The 10,130-nt window shown below is 39.8% G+C and overlaps 1 long non-coding RNA gene across 1 annotated transcript; it reads left to right on the top strand.

Annotated features, from left to right (window-relative positions):
* Nucleotides 1-465: 465 nt before the first annotated feature.
* LOC129150095 (uncharacterized) lies at nucleotides 466-9,898 on the top strand. The gene is made up of 3 exons (XR_008556833.1): nucleotides 466-550; nucleotides 9,117-9,272; nucleotides 9,795-9,898. It is a non-coding gene; the product is annotated as an uncharacterized LOC129150095 (long non-coding RNA).
* Nucleotides 9,899-10,130: the final 232 nt, after the last annotated feature.

The following is a 10,130-nucleotide window of genomic DNA, read 5'->3' as shown; positions in this document are numbered from 1 at the left end:
AAACTATTTTGCAAAGTAAAAGGCATATCTGTCCTCCCATCATTTGTGTCTGATGACATAACTGAGGGACATTACATTTTCCCAAGATAAATTTTATAAATCTAATTCTGATACATGGTCATAGTGACTAAACACTGAAATCTATGTTATTGTAAATACTTCCTTAACCCTCCAGGAATGGTATATTACTTAAAATCTTTATTTTTTCCCCTAATAGTCATATAGATCTAATGTTCTATAATGAGACTTGGAAAAATACCCCAATTATTTTGAAAAAAATGGGGTGTTTTCTTTTTTTATCCTTTAATTTCTAAAAATAGGCTGGAATTAAATGTCATGTACCTTTGGAATGCACTTTATAAATACACTTGGTAACTAGGAAACTCACATTGTCATTATTTATAATCGAGGAATTCTTTCCATGGTAACTGTTATAAGGTCACAATTATGGAGCCACCATGGAGGCTAAGAGGCTATTTAAGAATTCACCAAAAAAGCCTATTCACAGAAGGTGGTACAGTCTGATGTCCTGATTAACCAGATTAATGAGGTGAGGGCTTATGGATTTAAGTGAGTGTCCACACCTACAGTTCAGCTGTCTTCTGTGCCATGGACCTTCTTTCAGCCAAGAAATGTTGTTGCCAGCAGTACCAACCCTTTCATTCACAGCCCTGGGAGACTCTGTGTGCCATTTATAGTGTTTTCTTCTTCTTGAGACATCATGTGTAGGTTAATTATATATTGGCACACAGTAGGGCTGCCAAAGCCCAAGATTTTGAGAAATGGGAGGCAACCTCCATCGGAGGCTCGGTCTGTGCAAGTTCAAGTGCAGCCTTCACTATGTCCCAGAGCTGTGCTAGGCAGCTTCTGAGGGAGCCCGGGGAACAAGCCCCAAAGAATAAGTCCCTTTAGAAGCTTTTACTCAAGTCCCAAAAGAGGTAGAATTTGTCTCTGAATTTTTCACACAACTAAAACTTGCTCCAAGATGCCTTCATAATAATATGGGACGTGACCTTCTGTCATTAAGCTGGCAACCCTTATAGTGCGGACATCTGACCTCACCCCTCCCAAATGTGGGAAGGAAGTGGAACCAGAACTGTAAGGTGATCACAGACAGCAGTCAAAGAAGATCCAGGTATCTAAAAATGACAAAGAATTTTGATTTTCTTACAACCAGAGTTGTTAAGGACATAAACCCCATTCTTTAGATGTAACAATAAGGAGAGATATTGGTATAATCAAACACTTAAAGAGAAATTATGTGAATTAATAATTTAGAGAATAAAATTCATTAAAATTAATACCTCATGCCCTAGCTGGTTTTGCTCAGTGATTAGAGTGTTGGCCTGAGGACTGAAGAGTCTCAGGTTCAATTCTAGTCAAGGGCATGTACCTCTGTTATAGGCTCAATCCCTGCCCCTGGTTGGGGCATGTGCAGGAGGCAACCAATTCATGTGTTTCTCTCACATTGATGTTTTTCTCTCTGTGTCTCTTCCCCTCCTTTCCACTCTCTCTAAAATCAATAGGAATAATATCCTTGGGTGAGGATTAACAACAACAAGAATAAATAAATAAATAAATAATAAATACCTCATAAATTCTAGAAAAACATACAACTTCAGAAACATCTCCTTGGGGTAAATCACATGGTTCATGAGATTTGTTCACATAATTCCAATGAAATTAGCAGTAGCTGTCTGACCCAGCTTGGCCTCACTAAAGTTTGTTATTGAAAGGACATGAACAAGCAGTTTAAATAAATATCAATATGAAGACAGGGAAATAAGCACCACCTTACTCATAATTAAATAATAACAAATAAAAATAAGATGCTATTTTTCTAACCTAACAGATTGGCAAGGACTAAAAAACTGTATTTCACAGTGTACAGAGGATATGGGCCATCAAATGGTATCATCTGTTATTGGTATGAGTGAAAATTGGTGGGATCTCTTTGGAGAGCATTTTGATAATATCCAATAAAATAAAATGCATATTTATTTTGACTTACCAATTCCACTTTAGGAACTTAACTTAGAAGTATTTTTTATTATCTGCATGAAGGCCTGCAAAAATTTTCCTTGTAGCATTGCTTGAAATGCTAAAAGTGAAAATGCTATAAATGTCCATCAATAGGGAATTGATTAATTAAATTATGGTACATCTAGAAAGTAGAGCTAGTTTAAAAATAAGATAGATAAATCTGAACAAATATGGAAATCTATTCAAGATATTAATTTTTAAAAAGATGCACAGCAATGCAAAGAATATATTCCCATCTGTATCATAAAACAAAGGAAAGGAAAAAATATATATGTTTTTATAGACCTAGAAAATTCTGAAAGATACATAAGAAACTGTTAATGTTGGTTGGTTTCTTCCAAAGCTAATAAATATAGATCCATGAGAAAGATTTCTTTTCATTTTAATTCTACTTGACTCTGTGAAGGGGGGAAAGGTGTACAATATACATATGTTTCCTTTATTGTAAAATAAATCAATTAAAATTATTCATTTATTAATGAAGCATGCCGGGGTATAGCTAAAAGGAACAGTACAATTAGAGGAAATTTTCATAAGCTCTATATCTTGACTCAGTATTATTACTTTTAATAAGTAGTCAAAGAGAATCATTTGGGGTATTTGTATATAGAAAGCTAAACATATATCCACTGGAGATTTGTTTTTAACAGCAGAACAATTTTACAAGTGAAACAAGACAACTAGTTTGGGGCATGATAAAGTAACTGGGACCAGAATAGATCCCCTGTCGTAAGCAACTACAAAACCACAGAACATAGAAAAAACAACAACCTTTTTCAGTTATCAGAAAACAGGAAGTGTAGGACTGTGTTCCTAGAGAGAAGAGAAATGAACAAGTTAGTCCCAGATTACCCCAGTTTTCAGCTTAGCGGCCCTTGTGGACTGAAGACAGGGAAGTAGAGCCCACGCAAATCACCATTGGGGCTGCTGAGTAGCTGGAATTTGTAGGCGGGACATGAGAGAGAAGGAAGCTGTGCAGTGAAAGAACTCTAGAAAAATGCCTAGGGTCCTCGCAAGTCTTTGGACAAATAAAAGCTGTACTTCAGGATGGGACTCCGTGGAGCCTGAGAAAGAAGAGCTCTGGGAAGCTGTGAGCTGCAGCAGATGCTGGCTGGCATTGCAGCCTGCTGGAGACAGAAATTCCAGCCAGCCAACCAGAGAGAAGATGCCTCACAGAATATCCAGGTTATTCAATCTTGACCCAAGAAAAAGCATGTCTTAAAGAGGGTTACTCTGGTCTTTTCCTAACAAATTTTAAATAAACCTTGAATGGATCAAAGTGGCAGAAAATACCCAAGACTAGACTGTCTCATACAATGAGCTACTATAAATATATCAATATGATGTTAAAAAAGAATATTTAATAATGTAAAAATATATTGTCTTAGTCAGTTTGGGACTCTATAACAAAGTCCCATAGATTGGGTGGATTAAACAAAAACCACTTATTTCTCATAGTTTTGGAAGCTGAATGTTTGAGATCAGGGTGCCATCTTTCTGAAGGCCCTCTTCCTGGTATTGTCCTCACATGGCCTTTCCTTGGAATCTTGTGTCATCCTCTCTTTATAAGGACATTAATTTCATCATTGGACCCCATCTTACTGACCTCAGCTAATAACCCCCCAAAGGCCCCATCTCCAAATTCCAGCCCATGGGGGATAAGATTTAACACATAAATTTTGAGAGAATAAATTCAGTCCATAGCAGGTATTCACCATATTATATTCAATAAAATGTGTGTGTGTGTGTGTGTGTGTGTGTGTGTGAGAGAGAGAGAGAGAGAGATCTAGAAACACATAACCTGAAATGTTAATCATGTTTATGTCTGTATTTTCCATATGCTCACGTATAACAATTTTCTCCCCACCAAAACACCTCCATTCTGCCAAACCAACTTTCTCAACATTGCCCAGGAGTATGTAGGAACTTCTTCTGGTCCCTCTTTCTTGGGAGTGCTAATCCAGTCTTTGTCTCTAACTAAACACAAAGTCCCACAGAAACAGTGCATGGTACCTCACAGCAGAATCTTCTCATTGGGTCTTGTGCGGGGCCCACCCAGTGGTCATTTCCCAAGTCCTTGAATGTATAGTTGGATTGACTTCTTCAGTATTTGGTGAAAGGGCATATTAGGTCCTCTTCATGTAGGATAAGGACTGTGATAGTGGGGATAGCGCTATGTACACTTCTGGGAAGCTAAGAGAGCTGGCTTCCCTTCTACTTGTCCCAGACACTTTCTCATGTCGCATCACCCTCCTTTCTGAGGTGGCAGCAGTTACCTTTCCATTATCTTATGCTATTATGGTGGTCATACGGCCAGGAAAAATCATTTTTAAGAAAGAGGTATTTATTAAGCATTTTGAAAATGTAATCTCTGTTACACAAAACATAAGGGGGGAAAGGAAGAATGCCCCTACTGGGAGATAATTCTCAGTGGTCTCTCATGCTTCTCTGTGTTGTATGAACAGAGCCACAAATAGCTGAGTTCTGAACTCTGTCTTGAAGAATGTTTTTGTAGCACATAGTCTTAGAAGATAGAAGTGGTAACTTCTTCCAGAGCAAAGGGTTAAGTTTGCTAACAGCTTCGGAAGATGAAGATAATGTCTCTCCAGAGCAAACTGAATACTGGTTTATTTGTTTTTTTTAATATATTTTTAATTTGTTTCAGAGAGGAAGGGAGAGGGAGAGAGGGAGATAGAAACACCAATGATGAGAGAGAATCATTGATCAGCTACCTCCTGCATGCCCTCCACTGGGGATTGATCCTACTACCCAGGCATAAGTCCTTGACCAGAATCGAACTCGGGAACCTTCAGTACACAGGCGGACACTCTATCCACTGAGCCAAAATAGCCAGGGAGTGAATACTGGCTTATTGTCCAGTATAATGACTTGGTTCCTCTCCTCTAAAGGCACCTGCTGTGTACCCATCTGTATTGACCCTTTGGGACATGGGGGCAAAGAAAACAGATGCAAATAGGTGCATGCTCCTGCTGCTTATTGTGCTGTGAATATTAGTTTTTGGCCTCTGACTCAGGAGTCTTGTGTCTTTTGCCAATATCCACGAAACTATGCCAGTCTAGCTCCATGGCTTGTAAATAAAGTAGAATCTCAGGCTCTTCATGGCTCTCAACAGCTCTAACAGAGCCTAGAGGCAGGCATTCTTGCATATAGATGCTGAGCCACCTGTTTGATTAAGTATGGACACACTCTATTCTTCTCAACTTCCTTTGATATTGAACATCACTTTATTATGGCTGAACTTGGGTATAGGTGACAATGTACAGCTTCTGACTCTGGATGCTGGTCTCTGTGCTTCTCTCTAAGCTCAGTGAGTCTCCATATTTGTTAAGGCACATCCCCACTGCAGGAACCACCTTGCTGGTGCATGACTCTTGCTGGCAGCTCCACCTGAGGGCTTCAGCCGAATGGGAGCAACGTAGCAGAGGATTACACTGAGGGTGGAAATGGCAGTTCTAAGACAGCTCTTTGATCCAACAATAAGTCAAATAAGTTTTCAGGACTCTCTGCCAGAGTTGGTCAAAAGGAGGCTATCTCAAAGGGATCTGGAGTCTAGGAGAATTTGTCTACCTCTCACAAATAGAACATGCTCCATAATAATTTATTGAATTAATGAATCAATGAACTAAAGCCAATTATTGGTCTTTAGACATGAAATAATTATAGTCTCTCAGCAATTTTATGGAGAAAAAGCAACCTAAAGGAAAGTTAAAGTTTAATCTGAAAGATAGAGTATAAGTTGACAAATGATCAACAAAGAGCTTGGATAACTTTAAGGGGAAAAAGATAGAGCTAATCTGTAGTCTTCCAATAGGACACTAAAAAAAAATTATAATAATACGAATGTTGCATTGGTTTCCCTGTGTCTTTGATCTGGTTAAAATTGTATCATTCTTCTTTACACTAATGTTAACTTTCCATAAACATAATTTGGCTTTAAAATAAGATCCTTTAAATAATCAAAGTCAATCATAAATTAAAGAATTATATGGATGTGTTTCTGGATATTTTTGCAATGAGAAGCTTTTGTTCAGTTGTGGTATCAGATTGGCTGGTGAATAAACTATCAATAGAAATCAGTTTTTAGAAAAATAAAAATATGGTAAAAGAAGAATCGGAAGGGTTATTGTCTTTTACTTTAAAATGAGCTATCCTATATAAAAAAGAGGTAATATGCAAATTGACCATCACTTCAACACATAAGATGGCCACCCCCATGTGATCAAAGATGGCCGCCCCCATGTGGACACAAGATGGGTGCCACAAGATGGCCATCAGGAGAGGGCAGTTGGGGGCAACCAGACTGGCAGGGGAGGGCAGTTGGAAGGGACCAGGCCTGCAGGGGAGGGCAGTTGGGGGGGAACCAAGCCTGCAGGGGAGCAGGGGAGGGCAGTTGGGGGCAACCAGGCCTGCAGGGGAGGATAGTTAGGGGTGACCAGGCCAGCAGGGGAGCAGGGGAGGGCAGTTGCGGGTGACCAGGCCTACAGGGGAGGACAGTTAGGGGTGACCAGGCCCGCAGGGGAGGGCAGTTAGGGGCAACCAGGCTTGCAAGGGAGGGCAGTTAGGGGCAATCAGGCTGACAGGGAAGCAGTTAGGTGTTGATCAGGCTGGCAGGGGAGTGGTTAGGGGTGATCAGGCTGGCAGGCAGAAGCAGTTAGGGGCAATCCGGCAGGCAGGCAGGCGAGCGGTTGGGAGCCAGCAGTCCTGGATTGTGAGAGGGATGTCCCAGATTGGAGCGGGTGCAGGCTGGGCTGAGGGACACACCCCTCCCCGTGCACGAATTTCATTCACTGGGCCTCTAGTTATAGTAATAAACTTCCTAACATAAAATTTATTAAGTTAGTGATACAGTTGTGGCCTAATTATTTTATTTTTTTAAATATATTTTTATTAACTTCAGAGAGGAAGGAAGACAGAGAGAGAGAGATAGAAACATCATTGTTGAGAATCATTGATCGGCTGCCTGTTGGCATGCCTCTACTGGGGATTAAACCCACACCCTGGGCATGTGCCCTGACCAGGAATCGAACCCTGACCTCCTGGTTCATAGGTCGATGCTCAACCATGGAGCCACATTGGCTGGGCCCTAATTACTTTATTGATGACTGTAAATGCATCTTGCTTAACATTTGGCTGTTTCTCTGTTTGTGAACAGATAGAGTAAATACTATTTCATGGCTTGGGTCACAGTGCATAACATTTTAGAGAATAAAGTCTTTACAATGGTCCATATTCAATGTAGAAAGGAAAATAGATGCATTGTAGGTGGAGAAACAGATTTTAGAACATGTGTGCATGTGTTAAACCATGTGTTAAAATTAGGGTAGAAATTATATGTGCAGTATGAATTCCAAAGGTATGAAAGCTATGGTAGCATCATGGACAAGGTCTTTATTCTTAGGGCTTAATTACATTTGGATACAATGAATGGAAGGGAAGTTGAACTGAATTCACCACCTTTATGTGTATGTCTGTGTGAATGCTGTGGTATGGTTGAGACCTCTTACAATATGGAACCAGATAAAAAGACTTCTTTAAAATGCTCATTTTTTAAATCATTTTTCTATGAAGGCCAAAGATATGAAGGGATACATCTAAAAATACCTGAACACAAAATAACAAACAGCAGGAAATGAAAATAACCCAACAAGCAAGACAGTAGTGCCCCCACCACCACACACACACACACACACACACACAAACACAAAAAAAAAAAAAAAAAGGTCAAAAAAGGTCCTTTAGTGTGCATCTAACAAATAAACCCCAATAACTAATTAAATTTAGAGATTTAACTTCTAGTAGGCAAAACTACTTCAGAAATTAAAGAAGATATAGTGCTGCTGTTTGGAGACGCCTGACGGCTTTATTTAATCAACTTATCTAATGAAACTGAAGAACTCGTGGAATACAGAGGTAATAGATACCCTGGTGGTCAGCCAAGTAAGGAGACCTTCCCTTGTGCCCTTGGACTTGAAACCTCGCTCCCTCTGTCACGGTCCCATCGGCCTTATTTCCTGCACCCACCTCTGTTTGCTGGGATGGCTAAGGTAGACAGGGAGGATGTGTGCTCCAGGCCAGAACAAAAATAAAGGATGACAGTGTTTCTTTTGTTGTCTCTTCTAGACTTTCATTGGTAACATTTTCTCTCTCTCTCTCTCTCTCAATATGTACACATGCACACATATATATGTACATATAGTATACATACATGTATATGCATACATCCAAATATATGCATTATATATTATATATACCGATTGTGTATCTATGCTTTATAATTCCAAAATATCTTCACATCCATTACTTACTTTATGCTTTTGCAGACAGCTGGTTTGCAAGATAAGGCAGATATCAGTTTATTTGTTATTTATAATTCACTTAATAATAAAAGCAAAAAACACTAGGAACATGTTGCATAGCATAAAGAACTTAACAAGAAGGCTGAAAGGAATAACACAGAATGAAAGGAAAATTAAAAATTGTAGTAGATAAACACGATTGAGGATGTCAAAAGGATTGCAGATAAAACTTAAGAGCCAAGAATTCTAAAATTTTAAAATTCTCACTACCTAAAGGGGGGAAACCATAGGAAATAGTGGTTTTGTTTTCCAGACACAAAGCTGAGACACAGGGTGATTTAGAGACATTTTCATGTCACATGACCATCAGGCATGACTCAGTTGAAATCTGGACCTCCTGATTGCAGTACTGTTGTCTGTCTACCGGGCCCTGTATTAAGATAGGCTTATTCCATGCTAGTTACGATTTTAGGTGATGCTACTTCCATTTAAAAGAGCCTGAGTTTTGATATTTTCAGCACAGTCATTCCAGTAACTTAGGATGTCTTTTAGCTCAATGACAATTTTTATACAATTGAGTTGGCCAGAGTAATGGGTATTGATTGTGGCAACTGGCCCAAATGGTGATTGGGTTGGCAAAGCCACATTCTGATTCATGGTTGATAAATAGACAGACAATACCTACAGTGAGGAAAATTTAAATGTTGTTTTAATAGCAAGAAATGCTTATCCTTCCTGGGTGTTGCTCGTTCCCAGGTGGCTATTGAAGCATTCACTATCAGGAAGTCCGCAGACTGCAGCCACCTGTGGAACAGACACATGGTTGTCCATCTCGTGCATGGACAAACATGGCCTACGTGGGCTGACCATGGTGGCCCACACACTTGTGGAGAACAACCCCCAGGAATGCATGTAAGTTCACTGTGCAGAAACTGGTGTGGAAGAGGGGGACCTGTGGTGTGCACCATACCAGGGTGTGTGTTTGGATGTGCCTGACATGCTTTGGTTTGGAAAAACAAAGCACAGAGAACTTAATTCACCTGCGCAAAGGCTGTGCACTCTCAGACTGGGATGAATAGAACACAAAGGCAGCTTCCAGTCTGCTCCAAGCACTCAACAGCAAACCACAAGCTCTCTCAACAGCTGGTGACGGGTTTCCACCAGGGATGATTTATCACTGACAACACTCACATTCTCCTGTTATCAAAGTGCTTGCCTAAGCTTAGAGCAGGCAAGCAACCTTCCTACGAGTAGTTCTAACTCAACTGTCTTCCTACATCTCTCCATAGCTTTCAATTAACTCCAGTTGAATTCCTCCCCGAGGATCGGAGTTAAACTGAAGCGTGGCAGAACCATTCTTTTCCTGAAAATACATTTCATTTCCAGCTCACTAGAAGTCAGTTCTTATTTGGCTTGTTATTTTGTTCAACGCAGATTAGAGGGAGTCTTTGCATGTGGGAAACCAGTTGCCACTGGACGTGGAGGGCATCCTCTGGAAGGCGAAGCTCCCATTAAGAGTTTCAGCAGCCGTCATCACCACGCGGGAAAAAGTGCAGTTTTGTTTTAAAAATCCCTCTTTTCATTTTCAGGAATTACATTATTTTTATCAGCTACAGAGATACTTTTACTCACTGTGTGTTTCTCTTCTTTATGCCATTTATAGCATTGAACATCAAATTCTATTCCTCTTTTACCTTACCAATAATTGTAATTGATTTTTTGTAGTATCAAAATCCTTAAAATGTTTATTTTAAGGTGCTAAGAATTTAT

This window comes from Eptesicus fuscus, chromosome 8, assembly GCF_027574615.1.
Source record: "Eptesicus fuscus isolate TK198812 chromosome 8, DD_ASM_mEF_20220401, whole genome shotgun sequence".
In the NCBI taxonomy this organism is placed as follows: Eukaryota; Metazoa; Chordata; class Mammalia; order Chiroptera; family Vespertilionidae; genus Eptesicus; species Eptesicus fuscus.
Note: the sequence above shows the minus strand (reverse complement) of the source record. Positions and strands in the feature narration are given on the sequence as shown.